Source organism: Panicum virgatum, chromosome 5N, assembly GCF_016808335.1.
Source record: "Panicum virgatum strain AP13 chromosome 5N, P.virgatum_v5, whole genome shotgun sequence".
NCBI lineage: Eukaryota > Viridiplantae > Streptophyta > Magnoliopsida > Poales > Poaceae > Panicum > Panicum virgatum.
Window position 1 is genome coordinate 30660794 of NC_053149.1, and position 27359 is coordinate 30688152.

Here is a 27359-nt window from a genome sequence, read left to right on the forward strand (position 1 = left end):
ATCGAGTTACATACTCCTGCCTACCGGCAAGACAGAAAGTACTCTCAAATAAGTAGAACTTGCTACTTACGCAGACTAGGGATCCCACAGATCAAAGATAGAAAGTAAACTAATAACTGAAGTAAAGAGAAAGACTAGCGAGATACCGACGAGAGATGAGGAACTTCACTCCGAAGATGCTTCATTCCTCTGAGGTGGCTTACAAAAGTGGAGTAAGGCCGAGATAACTCGGCACCGCTCCTTTACTTTGGCTTTCGCCAAGACTCTCACCTCACACTCTCCCTATTCAACTAAGTGGGACTACATCTTGCTTGAGCTCTTCTCTTCTCCAAATGGTGTGTGTAGAATGAGGGGCGGAGGCTCCCTTTTATAGTGCTTCCAAGGTGGTTATCACGAAGTCGACTACACTTCACGCAAGGAGGTCGGCGTCATAACTTCCACGCGAAGGCTGGACACGTGGCACGAAAAAGTCAGGCCGGCCGGCCTACGCCATTTGTCCACCGCCTTCGAGTGGACGCTCCAGATGCTCTCTGGAGGTCAGTGCAAAAGGTGGTTTGCTCAACCGACATTTCTTGGGCCGGGCGGCCTGGCTCTAGAAGCCTTTCGGACCTCTATCGCACCGACATGCTCCTCAACGGCTAGAGATCACTCCTGGTTGGGTAGTTATCTTGTGCTCTGATCATGGAACAGAATTCCTCCGTTTTGCTTAAGGGTCCAAGCCTTCTGATTCCAACTCGTGCATTCTAGGAAACTATCCATTGGAATGGCTTGATTTCTCCCTCTGGATGATACTGGTAAAATCTCAAGCCAAGATTCCACATAAAGTATGCCGGTTGGCCGGATTTGGGCCTTCCGTTCCAATCAGTGTCTGTTTTGGGTCAACTTTGGATATGTTATTCCTGAGATCAAATATGCACCAAGACTTGTGGAACTCATTAGATATAATGGTTATGGCATGGTTATGACCTATCTTTCATGAAATCAGGCGGAGCATTGGCAGCAAAAATCATTAATATTGACTGCCAACAGTCTCTCAAGATGGAAAGACCCTGAGAAAAAGAAGATCCTGTAGAAAGTTTTGCGGCATTTTCCATTGGCACCTAGGCTGAAGAGGATGTTTGTGACGAAGGAAGCATCAGAAGAAGCACAGTGGCATTTGTTAAAGAGGCAGCCTGTGAGAAGGAACTGAGGCACCCAGCTGAAGGTGAAGCCTGGAAAGATTTTGACAAAGAATTCCATGAATTTGCAAGAGATGCAAGAAACATTAGACTAGGCCTTGCTACTGACGGGTTCAATCCTTTTCTCAGAGAAAAACATGAAATACAACATGTGGCCCGTGTGTGTCGTGCCATACAACCTTCCACCTTGTGCATACATGGACGAGTCAAACTTCATGATGGTTTTGCTTATCCCAGGTCCTTCATCACCCGGAAAGGATTTTGATGTATTTTTGGAACCTCTTGTAGACGATTTACTTGAGCTTTGGAAAGGTGTGGATGCTTATGATGCTAAAACTAAAAAAAGTTTTAAACTTTATGCTGCTATTTTGTGGTGCATCCATGATTACCCAGCTTTGAGCACCTTTCAGAGCGTACAACAAAAGGCTATTTTACATGTATTCACTGTGACAAGGACCCTCTATCATATGGCCTGAGCTACAAAATTGGCTATTTTGGGCACTATCTCTTTCTTCCAAATGGACATCCTTTGCGTTGAAACAACAAGTTTACCGGGTTATATGAAAGCAGTGATCCACCTAATAAATTCTCTGAAGAAGAGCTGATGGTTGAATTGCAGAAAGTGGAAGATGTTCGACCTGGGAATCCAGAAGGAAGTGGGAAAAGGAAGCGTTCTAGCATGGAAATGGGTCGTGCACCAATTTGGAGCCAGATGATGAGTTTGTGGAAGTTGTTGTTGACGGTTGTTAAGTGCAAAATTTGACAGTCAACTATACTCACAAAAGAAGGAAAACCATGCCTCTTACTCGCATATTTGTATCACTAACCTAGCTCCATAGTTGTTTTGGAAGATTTATGTTTTTAGGAGCACAAGTCCGGAATAAGAATAAAACATGAAGAATATGCAGAAGAAATCGCAGAAGATCGCATCCTGCATAACATATCGAAAAGAGGCCCACATGACAGACCAAACCGGCCAACGAGACCCCGGCACCGACAACCTGACACGAGAGCCCACCAAGCAGTCACACGAAGAAAGGCGGTGACCAGGGGTGCAAAGGTAGGACCTGCCGAACCATAGGTTCGGCCGAACCTACCCTGGTTCCCGACCAGGTGCATTTTGGCGGGAGTTCATGTCTTATCCTCTAGAGGTCGGTTAGGGATATTTTGTAACACCTGGTTTATAAAAGGACATAAACCGAGAAATCATATATGTGCCAGGATCAAGTCACAAGTATATACAACAGAATGAATAATATATCACAGCACATATCACGTAAAAAGATATAATAAAACGAGTACGAAAGTTATTTATTACATTAATGACAAAATGTCTGATACAGCGGAAGCGTAGAATACATATACGAAGTCTCTCGGAAGCTGGGCGCCACAAGGACGTCGACAGGGAGACGAAATGCCTAGAAGTCCTCGTACTCCTGGTAGCTCTGGGTGAACTCTCTCGCGTCGGCAGGAACTGAGCAGCAGTAGAGTGTCCCCAAAAGAACAAGAGGAAAAAGTATAGAGGAGGCAAGAGTGAGTACACAACTCGTACTCAACAAGTATAACACAAACTATGAGTATCTAAGGTTGGCTGACTCAATTGCATTAGCTTTTAAGTCTTGGCAAAATTTTATTAAAGCTAATTACTACAAGTTGATGAATTACCATAAACCCAGTTACATAGTAATTAATCAAAATTAATCATGATACTACTGAGAACCAAACCAAACCAACCACCCGGGGAAACCTCCCTAACCAAAGGAAGATAACCCCACTAATCAAAAGGAGGATCTGGGCCGCTCATGACCGTGAGCACGGCTAGTATACCAGTTTTACACTCTGCAGAGGTTGCACATCTTTACCCACAAGTCGTGAGCTACGCTAGTTGTTCATCACACTTCCTTAGGTGAGATGGCTAGCAAACTCACTACGAGGCCTTTACAAAGAATCTCGTTGGTAAGGAGTAACCGCGAGGGTTGGATCGGCGACTTTGGAGCAGGTCTAATGGGCGTCAAGAATACCACAGACGAGGCCACTCCGTACGAGGGACATAGAAGCTTACCACCCTTTCCCCGTCGGTAAGTTACTCCAAACCAAAAAGAACTAATTATTACGCCAAGACCGTCCCATTCCAGTCTTGTGGTAGCGCTGTTGTCCCAGGTTGTCGCTCTATGAACCGGTCCTTATGGAGTGTGGCCAACCCAGCAGTAAGCACCGTGCTGGCCCCCTAAACCATGTTTCTAACAAAACCATTTTATAACGAGACGTGATCCACTCAAATGGGCCACTCCCAGAATTAAGTTGCATATACCATTAATCAAATTAATTAAAAAGGACCACTATGTGTTATAGCGCGACACCTAGCACAACTAACCAAAATGCAACCCAAGGGATATATATAAAGGATATAAAGTGGCTAGGAAAGTCATTATAGGCATACAGTATTAAAATGCAGTATCAAAATGTATTTAAAGTTATAGGTGGTGTTCTTATTATACTTGCCTTCCTCAAACTGCTCTTGCTGCTGCTCAAACTAATCTGAAGATGGCAGCTCCGAGTACTAGTACTGGGTCTCCTCTGGTAGCTCAACATCTACTCACGAACACATGGCCAAAAACAAGGCAACAATATAAACATACATGCAAACAAAGGCTTACACTAAGAAACAGTACAACAATACATGAAAACAGCAAGAAAAACTAAACTAGAACTATTCTACGCGTTACAACGATCGCGTGGACATAAATAACACCTAAAACGGAGTTAAAACGCGAAAACCAGGCCTAAAACAAGTTCTAGGGGCTTAACTGTAAGAAAAACAGAGTTTCTGGGGGTTTTCTGCAAAAACCGAGGACCTAGACATAATTAACACTTTGCTACAGGGACTAGCATGCAAAATTGACCGGCCAGGACTGTGGATTCTAATTCTATAGAGCACAGGGGGTAAAACGCTAAAAGCAGGACTTAATCGTAATTTCTTTTGAACATGCTTGGACCGCGGGTTGTTTCCAAAAGAGTTCAGGGACTCTTTAGCAAAAGTGCCAGGCCGAAGGGGTATGTTTTAATCTGGGCTCTTGGATCTGGATCGGATGGCTTGGACTCGATCTGGATTGGATCTAATCCCGTGCGTTGAACTCGGATCGGGCGGCTCAGGGAGTTTTGGCGTGCGGGCGGCTGTGCTGACCGCCGGAACAGGGGTTCCGCGGCAGCGTTGCGCCGGAGAGGACCGAACTCAGCCTTCCTGGGGTCAAATCGACCCGCGTCCGGGTCTGAGGGACTCTACGCAACACGTGTAATCCAAGGGTGGCCCTAGCGCAGCTTGGGGAAGCTTGGAGCAGCGGTTTCGACGGCGATGGCGGGTCCGCGCGGCGTGACATCGCCGGCGAGTGGCGTTCAATGGTTTCCAGGGGCAATGGGCTACGGGAATTGACGCAAAGGGATCAAGGAGTCGGGGTGTAGCTCACCGCGGGTGCAGGTCGGACGGGGAGGCCGTGTAGGGGGGTTGTCGTCGTAGGCCGGCGGCGGCGCATGGCGAAGCTCGGGGTCCGGGCGTTGCAGGCCTCCTCTGGGCGTCTGGGTTACACGGCTCGAATCCTGGTGGTGCTGTGAAGCAGGCAGAGGGGTCAACGGGATCCGGCGCTCAACGGCGGCGAGAAATCGGGGTGGCGGAGCCTCTTACCGGCGGCGAGTCTTGGGTGAAATTCCCGGTCTAGCGTGGTGTAGAGACCGGACAAGTGGCAGGAGATGCTCCTTGCCTCACGGCGGAGCTGTTGCAAGTTATTTCAGGGGTGGAGGTGTAGGGTGGTGACGGTTCCACGTCGGCGCACGGCGCTCTGCGCGGCGGAGCTGTGCGGGTGTGGCTGCTAGGGTTTGTTGGGAACGGCGGCTGCGGGGCGAGGATAGGAGGAAGGAGGTCGCAGGAGGGGTGTTTAAAGGAGGGCGCCAGGGATCCTAGGCGTGCGTGCCCAGCATGATCTCGGCGTGATTCGCGGCCGGTTGTTGCAGCGCGGGTGGAGGATGCGAGCGGAGGAGGGAGACGAGGCTGACCGGTGGGGCCACGGCGTCAGCGGCGGGGCGAGCGACGCGCTGCGCGGGCCGCGTGCGCTGGAGCGGGTGGGCGACTGGGCTGAGCGCGGCGTGCGGGAGAGCGCTGGACTGAGCGCGAAATGCAGAGGGGAGCGGGCCATGCGTTTGGGCCGATTGGGAGAGGAGCGGCGCCTGCTGGGCCGGCTCCAGGTTTGCTGGTTGGGATGGTCACGGGTTTGGGCTGGGTTGCTGAAAACTGGTTTGGCTCTTCTAATTCCCTTCCTCTTTTCTATTCTATTTCCAAACAAATTAAATCTATTTGAATTCAATTCAACTCCTATGCAATCAAGCAAAATAAAACCATGCACCAGCATGAATGCACAAACATTTTAACCCTATGATAAATTTTATTTTCTTGAGGATCAAAATTAGATTAAATGCAAGTCTAAACACAATAAACCTTAGAAATTTAATTGAAGCCAATTAAATTTATTATTAAATAGGAAAATTAAATTAGGGTGTTACAAATCCTACCCCCTTACAGGAATCTCGTCCCGAGATTCTGGGCTGGCTAGCAAAGAGAAACAAGGATGGGATTAAGTTCTACTCACTCCGGAGTTGGATTCTCATACCCACGTGACTTGAGTTGGAAGTATGTTGAACCTCATGCTCAATTTGCTCTCCTGACGGGGTCTGGATCTTTACCATTCTTTTGGTAGGCTGCATCACAAGTTTGTTTCGAGCTGACCAGTCTTGACCAAGAATGATGTCGATTCCTGTTGACTCCATTACAATAAGGTTCTCAGGGAAGATTGCCTCGCATATCCTTATGTTGACTCGAGGACATATGTAACTGGAGATCTGTTCTTTTCCTGATGATTTGACGACCATTCTCTTTCTCATGGGAAGCTTCAATATCTCATGCTTAGCAGCAAACTGCGTGCTGATGAATGAATGTGTAGCACGAGGATCTATTAACACTGAGGCTGGAAAAGAGTTGACCAGAAGCATACTGTAACACCCGGTTTATAAAAGGACATAAACCGAGCAATCATATATGTGCCAGGATCAAGTCACACGTATATACAACAGAATGAACAGTATATCACAGCACATATCACGTAAAAAGATATAATAAAGCGAATACGAATGTTATTTATTACATTAATAAAAAAAATGTCTGATACAGCGGAAACGAAGTACAAATACGATAAAAACTCTCCGAAGCTGAGCAGGGCACCACAGGGACGTCGACTGGGAGACGAACGCCTAGAAGTCCTCGTAGTCCTGGTAACGCTGAGCGAACTCCCCCGCGTCAGCAGGAACTGAGCAGTAGTAGAGTATCCAAGAGGAAAAAGTAGAGAAGAGGCAAGAGTGAGTACACAACTTGTACTCAACAAGTATAACACAAACTATGAGGCTCTAAGGTTGGCTGACTCAACTGCATTAGCTTTTAAGTGTTGGCAAAATTTTATTAAAGCTATTTACTATGAGTTGATGAATTACCATTAACCCAGTTACATAGTAATTAATCAAAATTAAACATGTTACTACTGAGAACCAAACCACAACCACCAAGGTAACCCCGAGAGGCACCCCCTTGTCGGAAGGAGCTAACCCCACTAATCAAAAGGATGATCTGGGCTGCTCATGACCGTGAGCATGGCTAGTATACCAGTTTTACACTCTGCAGAGGTTGCACATCTTTACCCACAAGTCGTGAGCTACGCTAGTAGTTCATCACACTTCCTTAGGTGAGATGACTAGCAAACTCACTACGAGGCCTTTACAAAGAATCTCGTTGGTAAGGAGTAACCGCGAGGGTTGGATCGGCGACTATGGAGCAGGTCCAGTGGGCGTCATCGACGAGGCCACTCAGTACGAGGGACATAGAAGCTTACCACCCTTGCCCCGTCGGTAAGTTACTCCAAACCAAAAAGACCTAATTATTACGCCAAGACCGTCCCATTCCAGTCTTGTGGTAGCGCTGTTGTCCCAGGTTGTCGCTCTATGAACCGGTCCTTATGGAGAGTGGCCAACCAGGCAGTAAGCACCGTGCTGGACCCCTAAACCATGTTTCTAAAAAAACCCATTTTAAATGAGAAGTGAGCCACTCAAGCCACACAGAGGGCCACTCTCAGAATTAAGTTGCATAAACCATTAATCAAATTAATTTAAAAGGACCATTATGTGTTATAGCGCGGCACCTAGCACAACTAACCAAAATGCAACCCAAAGGATATATATAAAGGATATAAAGTGGCTAGGAAATCCTTATAGGCATACAGTATTAAAATGCAGTATGAAATTATAATTAAAGGTGATAGGTGGTGTTCATGTTATACTTGCCTTCCTCGTACTGCTCCTACTGCTGCTCAAAGTGCTCGGAAGACGGCTGCTCCTGGTACTGGTACTGGGGCTCCTCAATTGGATCAGCGTCTACTCACGAACACATGGCCACAACAAGGCACAACAATAAGCATACAAGCAAACACTAACAAAAACTAAGAAACAATACATCAATACATTAAAACAGCACACTAAACTAGTCTAAAGCTATTCTACGCGTTACAACGATCGCGTGGACATAAAGAACGCCTAAAACGGAGCCGATGCGCTCCTTGGACGGGGCCCTGGTGCGGCGGAGCGGCTGAATCCCGGCGGCGCAGACCTCTGCGCGGCGGAACAGGGCGAGCGGTTGCTGCTAGGGTTCTGGGGCGGCGGCGGAGGTGGGATGAGGAGGCGCAGGGGCTGCGGGGCCAATTAAAGGAGTCCCGGGCATCTTGGGCGAGCGTGCCCGGCTGATACGCGGCGGGGATCACGGCGGAACTAGCGCGGCCGTTGCGCGAGCGGGATCCGGAGGAAGGGGACGGCCCTGGCGCGTGGGGCCGGGCTGGCAGCGGGAAGGGAGGGACGCGGGCGTTGGGCAGGCTGGCAGGTGGGCCTGAGCAGCGAGGAGCGACGCGCGCACGCGGCTGGTGCGGTCGCTGGGGTCTAGCTGGGCCGGGCGTGGTCTGGTTGGTGTCGCGCGGGAACGGGCCGTGCGGAGAGGGGGGACGAAGCGGGCCTGCGCGGGGTGAGGGAGGACCGGGCCCAGGAGAGAGGGAGCTCGGGAGCAGGCCCGGCTGGGCCGCGCGTTGCGCGAGGGGAAGTGGGCCGAGCGGGGTTTGCTTGGGCCAGGATCTTGGGTTGGGCTGGGCTGGTCACTGGGCCGAGATGGTTTGGGGTTTGGGCTCCTTTTGCTCTTCTATTTTCTTTCCTTTGCTAACTCAAACCACTCAAACTAAAGCTATTCGAATTCAAACAAAAATTTGAATTCAACAACCTTAAGCACACCAGCAAGAAAAAAATGTTCCAGCATGAATGCAACAATGAAGGTTTAAACCTATGATAGATTTTAATCACTTAAGGGACAAAATTTAGATTTAATGCAAGTCTAACACAATAAACCTTAGAAATTTAAATAAAGCCAATTAAATTTATTATTAAATACTGAAATTTGAATTAGGATGTTACAAATCCTACCCCCTTACAAGAATCTCGTCCCGAGATTCTGGGCTGGCTAGCAAAGAGATTAGGATATGTCTTCATCAACTCCTCTTTCTTCTTCTGGCAAGTCTTCCGGAAAGACATCCGGGAATTCAGACACCACGCGAATACCATCCGTGGGTCTAGCTTCCATCTGATGAGGAAAACCAGAAGGCTCTGTAGCACTGACTGTCACCTCTTGGCCATTAGATGCTAACAAGTGAACTGACCGCTGAGCACAATCAACTCTGACTCCCCACTTGGCAAGAGTATCCATTCCCAGAATCACATCGATACCCTTGGTGTCTAGCACCCTCAGGGCAGTACTGAACGTTGCCCCCCTTATGGCTATACTGACTCGAGGGCTAACAATATGGGATCTCAACTCCCCTCCTGGTGAAGAGACTAGCAGATACTTCTTTAATGGGGTGGTAAAGAAACTATGCTGCTCAACATATGACTTGGTGATGAATGAATGAGTAGCACCAGTATCGAAAAGCACTGTAGCTGGATGGGAGTTGACCATGAACGTACCAATAACCACGTTAGGAGCCTCGGCCGCTGACTCGGCCGTCATGTGGTTCACTCTGCCCTGTGCTGGCTTCCTGGGCTGAGCTGAGCGCCCCTGCTGTCCCGCCTGCCGTGGAGTCGGTGAAAGGCGCTTCTGTGGACAACCTTTGGCATAATGACCTTTTTGTCCGCACTTGTAGCACTTGCGGTGGTGGTGAATGGCGCTACTTGGTTGACTTCCCTGTGAACTTAACTTTGCATCTTGCATTATTTCTGCTGCCTGCTCTTTGGACTCCTTGTGACTGCGTGGCTGAATCACCTTCACAGTGATAGTCAACCCATCAACATAATCATAGAGAGCTTGGTTCTCGACCTGTGTGTCTCTAGAGCACTCAGGATCCTTTCTCTTCTGGATGGTCTATAGCTCATCGACCGATGGACAGTCAAGGAAAAGGGAATCCTCTGCTAGCTGCTCTTGATGAGACCTCTTTCTCTTTGTACTAGAGAACAGCCTCTGGTTCCTCCTAGTTGTGGCTTCATCTTCAGTCGCGCGAACTTGGCGACAAGGAACGCCATAGAATTGGCAACACGGGCAAGTTTTCTCACCATCACCCATTGCACTGTCTCCAAGGTCTTTTTTTTTCTGCCGACATCTGAGCTGGGGCAAAGAGGAAAGACAGATTGGTAAGGTCAAGGAAGAGAGAAAAACTCCAGATAGGTGTTACATAAATCCGGGAAAAAGGAACTATAGCATAACTCTTCTGTCTCATCTGAGAGATTCTCAAATTCTTCAGTACTATCTGTAGGCCGGGGTGTCACATCCCTACCCCCTTACAGAAACCGACGTCCTCGTCGGTGAATCTCTGGATATCACCTTCTCTTCGCGCTACCCTTCTTCTCAACAAGACAGAAACCCAAGGCATGATAAGGTAGAGAGGATAGAGTGGATGGTTTTCCCCCTAACGATCTAGCTCATTTTATTATTTAATTATCTTTAACTTAAGACTGATTTTCTTTAAACAAATTTTAACTGCTAAACTATGCAATCAACCAAAAATCCAAATCAAACATGTTGCATAAAGACAAGCATACAAATTTATACTTCAGCCGAGTTTAACACACAACTCGACTAACACAACGCGTCGCAAAACGTTCTATCGTGTTGAGGTCAGGGAATCCTAGAATGAAAAGGGTCGGTGAGATACTTCAGGGCCAAAGCTACGGAAACTAATTCTATAGAGAAAAATCAAGGGAAGACGAGTAAGAAATTCAGAATTCAAGGAGTATAATAGCAAAATAGTTTCAGCAGACAAGGCTAGAAAAGGACTTAAAACTCGACAAGTTCTATCTAGGCTTCGTCCAATCCTTGTCTGCTGAAACTATTTTGCTATTATACCCCTTGAATTCTATGACTTTTACCCGTCTTGCCTTGATTTCTCTCTCTGAAGAATAGTTTTTGTAGATTTTGGCCCGAATCAGTCATCTGACCACCATAAGCATCAGCTAGGTGACCCTTTTATAATAATACGATAGTACGTTCCGCGACGCGGTGTGTTAGTCGAGTCGTGTGTTAAACTCGGCTAAGTTGTGAAAATTGTCTGCTTGTTATTATGCTGCATGCTTGATTTGGATTTTTGAATGATTGTATAGCTTAGTAGTTTAAATTTATTTAAAGAAAATCACTCTGAGGTTAAAGTTAATTAATTAATAAAATGAGTTAGATCGTTGGAGGTAAAACCATCCACTCTATCCTCTCTACCTTATCATGCCTTTGGTTTCTGTCTTGTCGAGAAGAAGGATAGCGCGAAGAGAAGGTGATATCCAGAGATTCACCGACGAGGACGTCGATTTCTGTAAGGGGGTAGGGATGTGACACCCCTGGCCTACAGTTAGTACAAGAGAAGTTGAGAATCTCTCAGACAAAACAAAAGAGTTATGCTCTAGTTCCTTGTTCCCGGATTTAAGTAACACCTATCTGGAGTTAGCAGTAGTGATGCATGGGCAGTGTTGTCTAAATAGGATAGAACCTTAAATAATGGAGTTTTTCTCTCTTCCTTGACCTTACCAATTTGTGTTTCCTCTTTGCCCCAGCTCAGATGTCAGCAGAACAAAAAGACCTTGGAGACCGTGCAATGGGTGATGATGTTCATGCAACAGTTCCCGTGGAGCAACCGACAGCGGTACAAGATCAGTCCTCGCAAACAACATACCACCCGAACAATGGTGAGAAAGCTTGCCCGTGTTGCCAATTCTATGGCATTCCTTGTCATCAAGTTCGTGCGACTGAAGATGAAGCCACAACTAGGAGGAACCAGAGGTTGTTTTCCAGTACAAAGAGGAAGAGGTCTCATCAAGAGCAGCTAGCAGAGGATTCCCTTTTCCTTGACTGTCCATCGGTCGAAGAGCTACAGACCATCCAGAAGAGAAAGGATCCTAAGTGCTCTAGAGATACACAGGTCGAGAACCAAGCGCTCTATGATTATGTTGATGGGTTGACTATCACTATGAATGTGATTCATCCACGCAGTCACAAGGAGTCCAAAGAGCAGGCAACAGAAATAATGCAAGATGTGATGTTAAGTTCACAGGGAAGTCAACCAAGTAGCACCATTCACCACCACCGCAAGTGCTACAAGTGCGGACAAAAAGGTCATTATGCCAAAGGTTGTCCACAGAAGCGCCTTTCACCGGCTCCGCGACAGGCAGGACAGCAGGGGCGCCCAGCTCAGCCCAGGACGCCAGCACAGGGCAGAGTGAACCACGTGACGGCCGAGTCAGCGGCCAAAGGCTCCTAACGTGGTTATTGGTATGTTCATGGTCAACTCCCATCCAGCTACAGTGTTTTTTGATACTGGTGCTACTCATTCATTCATCACCAAGTCATATGTTGAGCAGCATAGTTTCTTTACCACCCCATTAAAGAAGTATCTGCTAGTCTCTTCACCAGGAGGGGTGTTGAGATCCCATATTGTTAGCCCTCGAGTCAGTATAGCCATAAGGGGGGCAACGTTCAGTACTACCCTGAGGGTGCTAGACACCAAGGGTATCGATGTGATTCTGGGAATGGATACTCTTGCCAAGTGGGGAGTCAGAGTTGATTGTGCTCAGCGGCCAGTTCACTTGTTAGCATCTAATGGCCAAGAGGTGACAGTCAGTGCTACAGAGCCTTCTGGTTTTCCTCATCAGATGGAAGCTAGACCCACGGATGGTATTCATGTGGTGTCTGAATTCCTGGATGTCTTTCCGGAAGTCTTGCCAGAAGAAGGAAGAGGAGTTGATGAAGACATATCCTAATCTCTTTGCTAGCCAGCCCAGAATCTCGGGACGAGATTACTGTAAGGGGGTAGGATTTGTAACATCCTAATTCAAATTTCAGTATTTAATAATAAATTTAATTGGCTTTAATTAAATTTCTAAGGATTATTGTGTTAGTCTTGCATTTAATCTAATTTTTGTTCCTTAATTAATTAAAATTTTCCTTAGATTAAAACTTTGTTGCTGCATTCATGCTAGAGCATTTATTTTATTTGCTTGTGTGCATTGGGTGGTTGAATTCAAATTTTGTTTGAATTCAAATAGATTTGTTTGAGCTAGAATAGAAATAGGAAATGGATTTAGAAATAGAAAAGAAGAAAACTAGAACCCAAACCAAACCCAGCCCGGCAGCCCACCCAATCCGGCCCACACTCCTCTCCCCTTCCCTGCGCCGGCCCACACTCCTCTCCCGCTCGGCCCGTCACCGCGCGCCCCCCCCGCAGCCAGCAAGCCGCGCGCTTCCCCGACCTGGCTCACCGCGCGTGCGTCCCCAGCCGGGCCCACAGTTCAGCCTTAGCCGCGCCCTCACGTGGACGCGCGCCCGCGCACGCCCTCTCCCCCAGCAACCCAGGGCCCGCTTGCTAGCCTCGCAGCGAGCACGCTCGTCAGCGCCGAGCGGACACGCTCGCTCCAGCGCTCCCCAACCGGCCCACGCTCGCCCATCGGTCCACTCCGACTCAGCCCGCGTTCGCGCCCGTGCGGCTGACTGGTGGGCCCCACTTGTCGGCGCCCCTCTCCCGCAAACCGCATCCCCGCCTCAGCCGCTGCGCTCCCGGGCCCGCACGCCAGTGCCACTCCCGCTCGCTCGCCCGACCCCGCCCCTTTCCCTCACTGACAAGCCGACCCCACGGGTCAGCCCTGTCTTCCCCGCACCCTCCGCGGCGCAACGGCCGCGCCTGTCACGCCGAGTTTCCCAGCGAGCTTCCCCCCCTCAAGCGCGCACGCCAAGACAAACCGCCGCCCTACAAATAGAAGCCCGAGCCTCCCCTCCTCCTCCCATCCCCGCCCTTGCCGCCTCGAACCCTAGTCGCCGCCTCCACCTTGCTCCGCCACGCAGACTCCCCGGCGCCGCCGCGGACAGGTCACGCCACGACCTCCCGGTCTCCACCGACCGCCGCAGGAATCTCGCCTCGACCCCAGGAGACTCCGCGAACCCACCCTTGGAGCCCAGACGACCAGAGGGACGCCCGGACCGCAAGCTCTGTTCCTCGCCGCCGCCGATCTTCGCCGCCAACCCCGCTGCGTCACGCCGCCGCCCATCCCGAGCCTCAGTAAGAATCCCCAACCCCTCTCTGTCGCTTCGGCACTAGCTTGGATGGGTCATAGCCCCTGGAACCGCCAGGGCACCGCACACCGGCGAGCAGCACCGCGCAGAGTCGCCCCCGCCACCGCGCATGGCGTCCCGCGCCCTAATCCCCTCCCCTGAGTGGCCAGGTGGACTACGCATGCCCCGGAGATGGTTCACGGCCAATCCCCAGCCCAAACGGAGCTCTGTAGCTCCAGAAACCCCTTCGCCGGCGATCCTCCGCCGTGGACGCTGCACTCTGGCGACGTTCCGCCGCCGCCCCGCGCCCAAATCCTCCTGAGCCGTCAGATCCCGCTTGAACGCCCCTGATTAGATCGCAGAACCATCAATCTCTGGCCCTCAGATCTCGATCCAACGGATCAGATCTGAAGATACCCCTTCGCCCTGTACCTTTTGCTAAAGAGTCCCCGAACTCTTTTGAAATCAACCCGCAGTCCTAGTGTTTTGAAAAATAATTCTAACCAGGCCCAGTTTTTAATGTTTAAGCCCCCGACTTTTCTAGAAATTAAACTCGCCGTCCAACCTTGGTGTTTTTGTGAGTTAGACCCTGGATCTATAGTTTAATTATGTTTAGGTCCCTGGTTTTTTGCCCAGAACCCCCTGGAACTTCCGTTTTCTTACAAATAGGTCCCTGGAACTTGTTTTAGGCCTAGATTATGTGTTTTAGCTCCGTTTTAGGCGTTCTTTATGTCCACGCGATTGTTGTAATGCATAGAATAGTTTTAGACAAGTTTAGTGTACTGTTTTTATGTATTGATGTATTGTTTATTTGTTTTTGTTAGTGTTGCTTGTATGCTTATTGTTGTGTATTGTTTTTGGCCATGTGTTCGTGAGTAGACGTTGAGTTACCGGAGGAGCCCCAATACCAGTACCCGGAGCAGCCGTCTTCTGAGCACTTTGAGCAGCAGCAGGAGCAGTACGAGGAAGGCAAGTATAACATGAACAACACCCATCTCTTTAAATGCACTTTCATACTGCATTTTAATATTGTATGCCTATAAGGATTTCCTAGCCACTTTATATCCTTTATATATATATCCTTTGGGTTGCATTTTGGTGAGTTGTGCTAGGTGTCGCGCTATAACACATAATGGTCCTTTTAAATTAATTTGATTAATGGTATATGCAACTTAATTCTGAGAGTGGCCCTCTGTGTGGCTTGAGTGGCTCACTTCTCATTAAAATTGGTTTTGTTAGAAACATGGTTTAGGGGGCCAGCACGGTGCTTACTGCCTGGTTGGCCACTCTCCATAAGGACCGGTTCATAGAGCGACAACCTGGGACAACAGCACTACCACAATACTGGAATGGGACGGTCTTGGCGTAATAATTAGGTCTTTTTGGTTTGGAGTAACTTACCGACGGGGCAAGGGTGGTAAGCTTCTATGTCCCTCGTACTGAGTGGCCTCGTTGATGACGCCCACTAGACCTGCTCCATAGTCGCCGATCCAACCCTCGCGGTTACTCTTTACCAACGAGATTCTTTGTAAAGGCCTCGTAGTGAGTTTGCTAGTCATCTCACCTAAGGAAGTGTGATGAACAACTAGCATAGATCACGACTTGTGGGTAAAGATGTGCAACCTCTGCAGAGTGTAAAACTGGTATACTAGCCGTGCTCACGGTCATGAGCGGCCCAGATCCTCCTTTTGATTAGTGGGGTTAGCTCCTTCCGACGAGGGGGTGCCTCTCGGGGTTACCTTGGTGGTTGTGGTTTGGTTCTCAGTAGTAACATGTTTAATTTTGATTAATTACTATGTAACTGGGTCTAAGGTAATTCATCCACTCGTAGTAAATAGCTTTAATAAAATTTTGCCAAGACTTAAAAGCTAATGCAGTCAGTCAGCCAACCTTAGAGCCTCATAGTTTGTGTTATACTTGTTGAGTACAATTGTGTACTCACTCTTGCCTCTTCTCTACTTTTTCCTCTTGGGAACACTCTACTGCTGCTCAGTTCCTGCCAACGCGAGGGAGTTCACTCAGAGCTACCAGGACTACGAGGACTTCTAGGCGTTCGTCTCCCAGTCGACGTCCCTGTGGCGCCCTGCTCAGCTTCGAGAGCTCTTACCGTATTTGTACTTTGCTTCCACATACGCTGTATCAGACATTTTTGTCATTAATGTAATAAATAACATTCGTATTCGCTTTATTATATCTTTTTACGTGATATGTGCTGTGATATACTGTTCATTCTGTTGTATATACGTGTGACTTGATCCTGGCACGTAAAAAGATATAATAAAGCGAATACGAATGTTATTTATTACATTAATGACAAAAATGTCTGATACAGCGGAAGCGAAGTACAAATACGATAAAAACTCTCCGAAGCTGAGCAGGGCGCCACAGGGACGTCGACTGGGAGACGAACGCCTAGAAGTCCTCGTAGTCCTGGTAACGCTGAGCGAACTCCCTCGCGTCGGCAGGAACTGAGCAGCAGTAGAGTATCCAAGAGGAAAAAGTAGAGAAGAGGCAAGAGTGAGTACACAACTTGTACTCAACAAGTATAACACAAACTATGAGGCTCTAAGGTTGGCTGACTCAACTCCATTAGCTTTTAAGTGTTGGCAAAATTTTATTAAAGCTATTTACTACGAGTTGATGAATTACCATTAACCCAGTTACATAGTAATTAATCAAAATTAAACATGTTACTACTGAGAACCAAACCACAACCACCAAGGTAACCCCGAGAGGCACCCCCTCGTCGGAAGGAGCTAACCCCACTAATCAAAAGGAGGATCTGGGCCGCTCATGACCGTGAGCACGGCTAGTATACCAGTTTTACACACTGCAGAGGTTGCACATCTTTACCCCCAAGTCATGAGCTACGCTAGTTGTTCATCACACTTCCTTAGGTGAGATGACTAGCAAACTCACTACGAGGCCTTTACAAAGAATCTCGTTGGTAAGGAGTAACCGCGAGGGTTGGATCGGCGACTATGGAGCAGGTCTAGTGGGCGTCATCGACGAGGCCACTCAGTACGAGGGACATAGAAGCTTACCACCCTTGCCCCGTTGGTAAGTTACTCCAAACCAAAAAGACCTAATTATTACGCCAAGACCGTCCCATTCCAGTCTTGTGGTAGCGCTATTGTCCTAGGTTGTCGCGCTATGAACCGGTCCTTATGGAGAGTAGCCAACCAGGCAGTAAGCACCGTGCTAGCCCCCTAAACCATGTTTCTAACAAAAACCCATTTTAAATGAGAAGTGAGCCACTCAAGCCACACAGAGGGCCACTCTCAGAATTAAGTTGCATAAACCATTAATCAAATTAATTTAAATGGACCATTGTGTGTTATAGTGCGGCACCTAGCACAACTAACCAAAATGCAACCCAAAGGATATATATAAAGGATATAAAGTGGCTAGGAAATCCTTATAGGCATACAGTATTAAAATGCAGTATGAAATTATAATTAAAGATGATAGGTGGTGTTCATGTTATACTTGCCTTCCTCGTACTGCTCCTGCTGCTGCTCAAAGTGCTCGGAAGACGGCTCCTCCTAGTACTGGTACTGGGGCTCCTCAACTGGATCAGCGTCTACTCACGAACACATGGCCACAACAAGGCACAACAATAAGCATACAAGCAAACACTAACAAAAACTAAGAAACAATACATCAATACATTAAAATAGCACACTAAACTAGTCTAAAGCTATTCTACACGTTACAACGATCGCGTGGACATAAAGAATGCCTAAAACGGAGCTAAAACACATTTTCTAGGCTAAAAACAAGTTCTAGGGGCTTATCTGCAATAAAAACTAAGTTCCAGGGGGTTTTCTGCAAAAACTGAGGTCCTAAACATAATTAACGGTTAAATCTAAGGGCTAGCGTGCAAAAACTCAAGGTTTGGACTGCGGCCGCTAAATCTAGAAAGGTCAGGGGAGTTTTGGTAAAAACCAGGGCCTAACTGCAATTATTTTTCAAAGGCGGTGGACTGCGGGTTGAATACTCAGAACCCGGGGGGCTCTTTAGCAAGATGGCCGCAGCGAACCGATACGCGTAAATATGGGCCGCTGGATCTGGATCTAACGGTGCAGATCTAAACGAGGGGTGATCTAATCAGGGGCGTTCGCTGGAGATCGGATGGCCACGGGCGAAGGGGCGCGTGGGGCGGCGGCGCTGCTCGCCGGAGCAGAGCTCCGTGGCGGCGCTCGGCCGGAGTATGCCGTTCCCGGCGTTTCGGGGGCTACTTGGGATGGGGTTTGGCCGTGGAGCTCTATTGCGGCATGGGTAATCCACGGGTGTGCTCAGATAAGAGGATTTGGGGCTCGGGACATGGGTGCGGCGGCGCAGGCGGCGAGCCTCGCCGAGGCGCTGAGCGCAGGGTCCATGGGGTGGCCTACAGGCTCTAGTATCTCACGCAAGAGAGAGAGGAGGTGGAGATTGTCCTCACCGTGGCCCGAATCGGGCGGAGATGAAGCGCAGCGGGGTTGGGGGTGAGGTACGGTGGCGCGGCGTGGACCAGCGTTCGCGGAGGAGGGCGCTACTGGGGTCGAAGTCGAGGAAGGAGAAGGCCCGAGGAGGCTCCTGGCGCCGAGGTAGAGCCGATGCGCTCCTTGGACGGGGCCCTGGTGTGGCGGAGCGGCTGAATCCCGGCGGCGCAGACCTCTGCGTGGCGGAACAGGGCGAGCGGGCGCTACTAGGGTTCTGGGGCGGCGGCGGAGGTGGGATGAGGAAGCGCAGGGGCTGCGGGACCAATTAAAGGAGTCCCGGGCATCTTGGGCGAGCGTGCCCGGCTGATACGCGGCGGGGATCACGGCGGAACTGGCGCGACCGTTGCGCAAGTGGGATCCGGAGGAAGGGACGGCCCTGGCGCGTGGGACCGAGCTGGCAGCGGGAAGGGAAGGACGCGGGCGTTGGGCAGGCTGGCAGGTGGGCCTGAGCAGTGAGAAGCTATTCTACACGTTACAACGATCGCGTGGAAATAAAGAACACCTAAAACGGAGTTAAAACGCTAGGCCTAAAACAAGTTCTAGGGGCTTAACTATAAGAAAAACAAAGTTTCTGGGGATTTTCTGCAAAAACCGAGGACCTAGATGTAATTAACGCTTTGCTACAGGGACTAGAGTGCAAAACTGATCGGCCAGGACTGCGGGTTCTAATTCTAAAGAGCACAAGGGGTAAAACGCTAAAAGCAGGACTTAATCGTAATTTCTTTTGAACATGCTTGGACCGCGGGTTGTTTCCAAAAGAGTTCAGGGACTCTTTAGCAAAAGTGCCAGGCCGAAGGGTTATGTTTTAATTTGGGCTCTTGGATCTGGATCGGATGGCTCGGACTCGATTTGGATTGGATCTAATCCCGTGCGTTGAACTCGGATCGGGCAGCTCAGGGAGTTTGGGCGTGCGGGCGGCGGTGCTGATCGCCGGAACAGGGGTTCTGCTGCGGCGTTGCTCCGGAGAGGACCGAACTCGGCCTTCCCGGGGTCAAATCGACCCGCGCCCGAGTTTGAGGGACTCTATGCAGCACGTGTAATCCATGGGTGGCCCTAGCGCAGCTTGGGGAAGCCTGGAGCGGCGGTTTCGACGGCGATGGCGGGTCCGTGCGGCGTGATATCACCGGCGAGCGGCGTTCAAGGGTTTCCAGGGGCTATGGGCTACGGGAACTGGCGCAAAGGGATCAAGGAGTTGGGGTGTAGCTCACCGAGGGTGCAGGTCAGACGGGGAGGCCGTGCAGCGGGGTTGTCGTCGTAGGCCGGCAGCGGCACACGGCGGAGCTCGGGGTCCGGGCGTTGCAGGGCTCCTCCGGGCATCTGGGCCCCACGGCTTGAATCCTGGTGGTGCTGTGAAGCATGCAGAGGGGTCAACGGGATCCGGCGCTCAACGGCGGCGAGAAATCGGGGTGGCGGAGCCTCTTACCGGCGGCGAGTCTTGGGTGAAATTCCCGGTGTAGCATTGTGCAGAGGCTGGACAAGTGGCTGGAGATGCTCCTTGCCTTACGGTGGAGCTGCTACAGGGTCTTTCAGGGGTGGAGGTGTAGCATGGTGACGGTTCCACGGTGGCGCACGGCGCTCTGCGCGGTGGAGCTGTGCGGGCGTGGCTGCTAGGGTTTGTGGGGAACGGCGGCTGCGGGGCGAGGATAGGGGGAAGGAGGTCGCAGGAGGGGTGTTTAAAGGAGGGCGCTAGGGATCCTGGGCGTGCGTGCCCGGCGTGATCCCGGCGTGATTCGCGGCCGGTTGTTGCAGCGCGGGTGGAGGATGCGGGCGGAGGAGGGAGGCGAAGCTGACCGGTGTGGCCACGGCGTCAGCGGCGGGGCGATCAACGCGCTGCGCGGGCCGCGTGCGCTGGAGCGGGCGGGCGACTGGGCTGAGCGCGGTGTGCGGGAGAGCGCTGGCCTGAGTGCGAAACGCGGAGGGGAGCGGGCCACGCGTTTGGGCCGAGCGGGAGAGGAGCGGCGCCTGCTGGGCCGGCTCCAGGTTTGCTGGTAGGGCTGGTCACGGGTTTGGGCTGGGTTGCTGAAAACTGGTTTGGGTCTTCTAATTCCCTTCCTCTTTTCTATTCTATTTCCAAACAAATCAAATCAATTTGAATTCAATTCAACTCCTATGCAATCAAGCAAAATAAAACCATGCACCAGTATGAATGCACAAACATTTTAACCCTATGATAAATTTTAATTTCTTGAGGATCAAAATTAGATTAAATGCAAGTCTAAACGCAATAAACCTTAGAAATTTAATTAAAGCCAATTAAATTTATTATTAAATAGTAAAATTAAATTAGGGTGTTACATGTTTCCATGTAAAGAGTTGGCGGGAACCGACCTCAAGCACTATATAAGAGGCCTCCTACCACTCTCTCTCACACACACACACCACTTGGAAGCCTCTCTCTCACACTCTCTTGTGACTTGTACTCCTCATGGTAGTGGAGCTAGGGTAGTTCTTCAATTCCTTAGCGAATCCAGTCGTCTCGGGGTCGGTGAGCAATCCTCGGCCTCTAGTATGGCTTTGTGTTGAGACTATCGTTATGTTATTCATAAAGAGTTCGTTCATGGTTATCTTGCTATGTTCTTAGCTTTCTTTGCCATATTTAGTTCTTCACCAAGTTATACTAGTTGTTTGCTTAGACCAGATGATCTGGGTAAGGATATCGGTTCGTTGTGCTTTCAGGCTTGCCTTAGCATCTTACATGTCCATCCGAAGGGTGGGGGACCCGGGGGTGCTAAGGTAGTGACCTCATATGCGGGCATGGTGCCCGAGTATGCGGGATCCCTGGGATATTACGGTGCTCCACGGTTTGACTGGGGCAGGCCGCAGGTGGTGATAGCCCTGTTGGTCCGCCGGGAAGCTGCTTCTCAGTTAGTGTACCTCCCGACATTCGGGTATCGTATAGAAGTTCATGCAAAGATGAAATGGGACTGGATGTTCTCCTGTGCGGGTCATTCTCCCCGATGTTCCTAATTTCCTAGCACCTGTAGCTCTAAACATGTGGCTAACATTGTAACACCCTAATTTAAATTCCAGCTTTTAATAATAAATTTAATTGGCATTATTTAAATTTCTAAGGTTTATTGTGTTAGACTTGCATTTAATCTAAAATTTTGTTCCTAAGTAATTAAAATTTTATCATAGGTTTAATTTTCGTGTTGCATTCATGCTGGTGCATAGTTTTAATTGTTTGAGTGTGGTTTGAATTCAAATTTTTATTTGAATTCAAACTTGTTTGAACTAGAAATAGAAGTGAGGGAGAAATAGAAAAGTAAAAAAACCCAAAGGAAACCCAAACCCTTAACCCAGCCCAAACGCAGCCCGGCCCACTTACCTTTTCCCCTTTTCCCTCCCTGGCCCAGTGCACCGGCCGGCCCAGGCTCCCTCTCCCACCCGTGCGCGGCCCAGCTCTCCACTCGGCCCAGCCGAGCCCCGCAACGGCCCGCGCGCCCCTCCCGCTCGGCCCGATCCGCCTCGCGCTCCCGCGTCGCCCGCACGCCACGCCCGCTGCCTCCGCTGACAGCCCGGCCCCGCCCGTCAGGACCTCCTCCCTCCTTCCCATCCCGGCTCCAGGCAACCGCGCCCGAAACGGCCGGCGAGATCACCGGGGATCTCTTTCCCCCGCGCGCACGCCGCAATCCCCGGCCCTGCCCTTCTTAACCCTAGCCACACCCCCTGCGCCGCCATCCCATCCCGCGGGCCCCGCACAGACCCTAGCCGCCGCAACAGCGCAGCTCCGCCGTGCCGCCGCTCTGCGCCGCCGCGGCTCCGCCGCTCCGCCACACCGGAGCTCCGGCATAGTAGCGCACCAGCTCCGCCTCGGCGCCAGGAGCCACCTCGGACCCTCTTCTCCGACCCCGACGCCCGCAACGACTCCTCCCCGGACTCCGCGTCGTCTTCGCCGCCCGGACCTCGCCGCCGATTCCCCTGCGCCGCGAATCCGTCCGCCCCGCGCCCTCGATGAGCACCCTGGGTCCCCGAGTTTCCTTTTGCGCTAATCCTTTTAGGCCGTAGGCCACTCCGTTGTCCGGGCACCACTCGCCGACGCCCCGCCGCCGTAGCCCTGCCGTGGCGGGCCTTCCGCAGATCACCCCAGCCCCGCGTGACCCTGGCTTGGGCTCGCCTTGACCCCGCACTCGCACGAGCACCCTCTCCGCACCACCACCCTCGCCCAGAGTGGCCTTCACGCCTCTCGCCGGCAAGCCCTGCGCCGCCGAGCCGCCATCACCGACGGGCTTCACGCTCGGAGCCTCAAAGCCTCCTCCTGACGCCACCAGTGGTTTACGCATGCCGCTGGCTACCTCCCCGGCCAAACCACGGCCCAAACCGAGCCCCAGGGCGCCACCTAGACCTTCTCCGGCGAGACCCCGACGAGCGCCGCCGCGGGATTCGTCGCCGTCGGCAACCCACGCCGCCGCCGTCGCCCCCTTTCGATCTGGTCCATCCGACCCGCAATCAACGGATCAGATTAGATCCTGCGTACCTCTTCGTTCTGGCGCGCACGATCGCGATCCAACGGTCCAGGGCCGTTGACCACACTAGACACCGGTCAAGCGGTGGTAATTTTTCTAAAGACACCCCCATGTTTCCTGATATCAACCCGCAGTCCAGCCCTTTTGAAAAATAATCGCAGATAGGCCCAAAACGTTGCAAGAACACCCCTGAGCTTCCTAGAATTTGAACCCGCCGTCCAGGCTTAGTCTTTTTGCGAGTTAGACCCTGGAGTTAATGTTTAATTACGTCCAGGCCCTCGATTTAGCAGAAAAGCCCCTGAAACTTCAGTCTTCTTACAAATAAGCACCTGAACCTTGTTTTAGGCCTAGTTTATGCGTTTTAGCTCCGTTTTTAGCGTTCTTTTTGTCCACGCGATCGTTGTAACGCGTAGAACAGTATTAGAGTAGTTTAGTGTGCTGTTTTTATGTATTGATGTACTGTTTCTTAGTTTTTGTTAATGTTTGTTTGTATGCTTATTTTCGTGCTTTGTTTTGGCCATGTGTTCGTGAGTAGACATTGATCCATCTGAGGAGCCCTAGTACCAGTACCTGGAGGTGGGCCCCATCGTCGCCGACCTAACTCTCGCGGTTACGCCTTACCAACGAGATTCTTTGTAAAGGCCTCGTAGTGAGTCGCTGGCCATCTCACCTAAGGAAGTGTGATGAACAACTGGCGTAGCTCACGACTTGTGGGTAAAGATGTGCAACCTCTGCAGAGTGTAAAACTGGTATACTAGCCGTGCTCACGGTTATGAGTGGCCCAGGTCCTCCTTTTGATTAGTGAAGTTATCTCCTTCCGACGAGGGAGGTGCTTCTCGGGGTTACCTTGGTGGTTTGGTTTCGGTTTGGTTCTCAGTAGTTACATAATTAATTCTGACTAATTACTATGTAACTGGGTTAATGGTAATTCATCAACTCGTAGTAAATAGCTTTAATAAAATTTTGCCAACACTTAAAAGCTAATGCAGTTGAGTCAGCCAACCTTAGAGCCTCATAGTTTGTGTTATACTTGTTGAGTACAAGTTGTGTACTCACTCTTGCCTCTTCTCTACTTTTTCCTCTTGGCTACGCTACTGCTGCTCAGTTCCTGCCGACACGAGGGAGTTCGTCCAGCGCTACCAGGACTACAAGGACTTCTAGGTGCTTCGTCTCCCAGTCGACGTCCCTGTGGCGCCCTGCTTCAGCTTCGGAGAGCTTTATTCGTATTTTGTACTTCGCTTCCGCTGTATCAGACATTTTGTCATTATTGTAATAAATAACATTCGTATTCGCTTTATTATATCTTTTTACGTGATATGTGCTATGATATACTGTTCATTCTGTTGTATATACGTGTGACTTGATCCTGGCACGTATATGATTGCTCGGTTTATGTTCTTTTATAAACCGGGTGTTACAGAGTGGTATCAAAGCCGTATCGACTGTAGGACGAAGCCTAGATAGAACTGGTCGAGTTTTAGGACTTCTTCTCACCAATCCTTGACTGCTGAAATCATTTTACTATTATACCCCTTGACTTCTTTGACTTTTACCCTTCTTGCCTTGATTTCTCTCTCTGAAGAATAGTTTCGTAGATTTTGGCCTGAATCAGTCATATGACCACCATGAGTATTGGCTAGGTGACCCTTTTATAATAAAACGATAGCACGTTCTGCGACGCGTTGTGTTAGTCGAGTCGTATGTTAAACTCGGCTAAGTTGTGAAAATTGTCTGTTTGTTATTATGCTACATGTTTGATTTGGATTTTTGAATGACTGCATAGCTTAGTAGTTTAAATTTGTTTAAAGAAAATCACTCAGATGTAAAGTTAACTAATTAATAAAATGAGTTAGATCGTTGGGGGTAAAACAGTCAACTCTATCCTGTCTACTTTATCATGGCTGAGTCTTTTTCCGCAAAGAGTTATCATATCCATCTGAATTTATTCCTGCAATATCCTTACTCGTGAAATCTTTTGTTCAAATCAGATGGTGAACACTAGGATCACCGGTTCCGGTTCTGGCCAGCAGCAGGGTCAGAACAACAAGGGTACCGGGATCCCGATGCTGCCGCCTTTGACTCCGGAGCAGTACTTCCAGCTCCAGATGCAGATGATGGCTACCCTGAACAACACTGTTCAGGCTCTTCAGCACGCTCACACTCAGCCTCCGCCTCCTCCACCGCCGCAGCCTCGCGACAGGCGTCCTGAGTTCCTGAGGGGTCACCCGCCAACGTTTTCTCACACGTCCGACCCTCTTCAGGCTGACGACTGGCTCCGTGCAGTGGAGCGTCAGCTGGACATCGCCCAGTGCGATGATCGTGAGCGCGTCTTGTACGCAGCAGGACAGCTGCGAGGGGCAGCTCTAGACTGGTGGGAGTCCCACCCAGTCCATGACCGCGAGTCTCTCACTTGGCTCCAGTTCAGGGAGCGTTTTCGCAGCCACAACGTCCCCGCGGGTGTTATGAAGATGAAACAGAAGGAGTTCCTTGCACTGAAGCAGGTAATCTTAGATATAATCATTCAGCGGTTTCTTTTGAGCTAATGCCCCTTGTTCTATCCTTATGAATCTTGAGTTAATCTTTCGATGTCTATCTGTCTTTGTGAATTCAGGGGACTATGTCGGTCACGGAGTATCGTGATCGCTTTCTTCAGCTGGCACGCTACGCCCCCGCCGAGATTGCGGATGACCGCAAAAAGCAGGAGCACTTCATGGAGGGTCTTGAGGACTACCTCCAGTACGCGCTGCTCAACCTCCGCTTCGACGACTTCAACCATCTGGTTGACAGCGCGCTCAACACTGAGCGTAAGCACCTGGAGATGGAGGACAAGAAGAGGAAGGTTGTCCCCGTTGCTTCCGGCAGCAACACTCGTCCACGCCTCCAGCCGCCCCAGCAGTACCAGCAGCAGTACCGGCCTCCTCAGCAGTACCAGCAGAGGCCACCGCAGTAGTACCCGCCTCGACAGCAGCAGGCAGGGCAGGGCCAGAGGTTACCGGCACCTCCGGCTCGTACTGCTCTACCAGCTCCACCGGCACCGCAGGCTCCACGTCCGGCAGCTCCTACCGGACAGCAGGCTCAGGGACCTCCTCGCACCTGCTTTCACTGCGGCCAGCCGGGGCACTACGCCAACGCTTGCCCCCGGAAGGCGCAGGCGGGACAGCAGGGGCGCCCAGCTCAGCCCAGGGCGCCAGCACAGGGCAGGGTGAACCACGTGACGGTCGAGTCAGCGGCCGAGGCTCCCAACGTGGTTATTGGTACGTTCATGGTTAATTCATATCCAGCTACAGTGCTTTTTGATACTGGTGCTACGCATTCTTTCATTACTCAGTCTTTTGTCGAGCATCATGGTATTCATACTAGCACATTAAAGAGGTGCCTGTTAGTATCTTCACCGGGAGGACAGTTGAGGTCTCACACTTACTGCCCGAGAGTCAGTGTTTCTTTGAGGGGAGTAGAGTTCTGTACTGATCTGATGGAGCTAGACACCAAGGGCATTGATGTCATTCTGGGAATGGATACTCTGGCCAAATGGGGAGTTCGGATAGATTGTGCTCAGAGGACAGTCTTGCTATCAGCTTCCAGTGGCCAAGAGGTTGTTATCAGTGCAGTAGAGCCTTCAGGATTTCTTCATCAGATGGAGGCTAGACCCACGGACGGTATTTGCGTGGTGTCTGAATTCCCGGATGTCTTTCCGGATGATTTGCCAGGTATGCCGTCTGAACGCGCCATTGAGTTTTGTATTGATCTCTTGCCTGGCACAGCTCCTATTGCAAAGTGGCCCTACCGTATGGCACCTATAGAGCATGAAGAAGTTAAGAAGACTATTGATGAGTTGCTAGCCAAGGGCTATATCCGTCGCAGCTTCTCTCCTTGGGCTTTTCCGTTGTTGCTGGTAGATAAGAAGGATGGCTCGAAGAGGATGTGTGTGGATTATCGGGAGCTGAATGCAGTTACCATCAAGAACAAGCATCCACTGCCCCGTATTGAGGATCTCTTCGATTTACTTCGAGGTGCTCGTATATTCTCGAAGATTGATCTTCGTTCGGGATATTTTCAGCTGAGGATCCGTCCTGGGGATATTCCGAAGACGGCATTCACCTGCAAGTATGGGCTATATGAGTATACGGTCATGTCCTTCGGCTTGACTAATGCCCCGGCTTTCTTCATGCATCTGATGAACATGGTCTTCATGGATTATCTGGATGTCTTTGTGGTGATTTTCATTGATGATATTCTGATCTTCTCCAAGACAGAAGAAGAGCATGAGGAGCATCTGAGACTTGTATTGCAGAGATTGAGAGAGCATCAGCTGTATGCCAAGTTCAGCAAGTGCGAGTTCTGGATTGACGAGGTTCCATTCCTCGGTCATGTTATATCTCAGGGAGGCATTGCTGTTGATCCGAGCAAGGTGAAGGATGTGCTCGAGTGGGAGACACCGCAGACAGTGAAGGAAGTCAGATCTTTCTTGGGCTTAGCTGGATATTATCGGAGGTTCATTGAGAATTTCTCCAAGATCGCGAAGCCCTTGACTTCTTTGCTGGAGAAGAATGTGGATTTCGTGTGGACTGATGAGCGTCAGAGGGCCTTT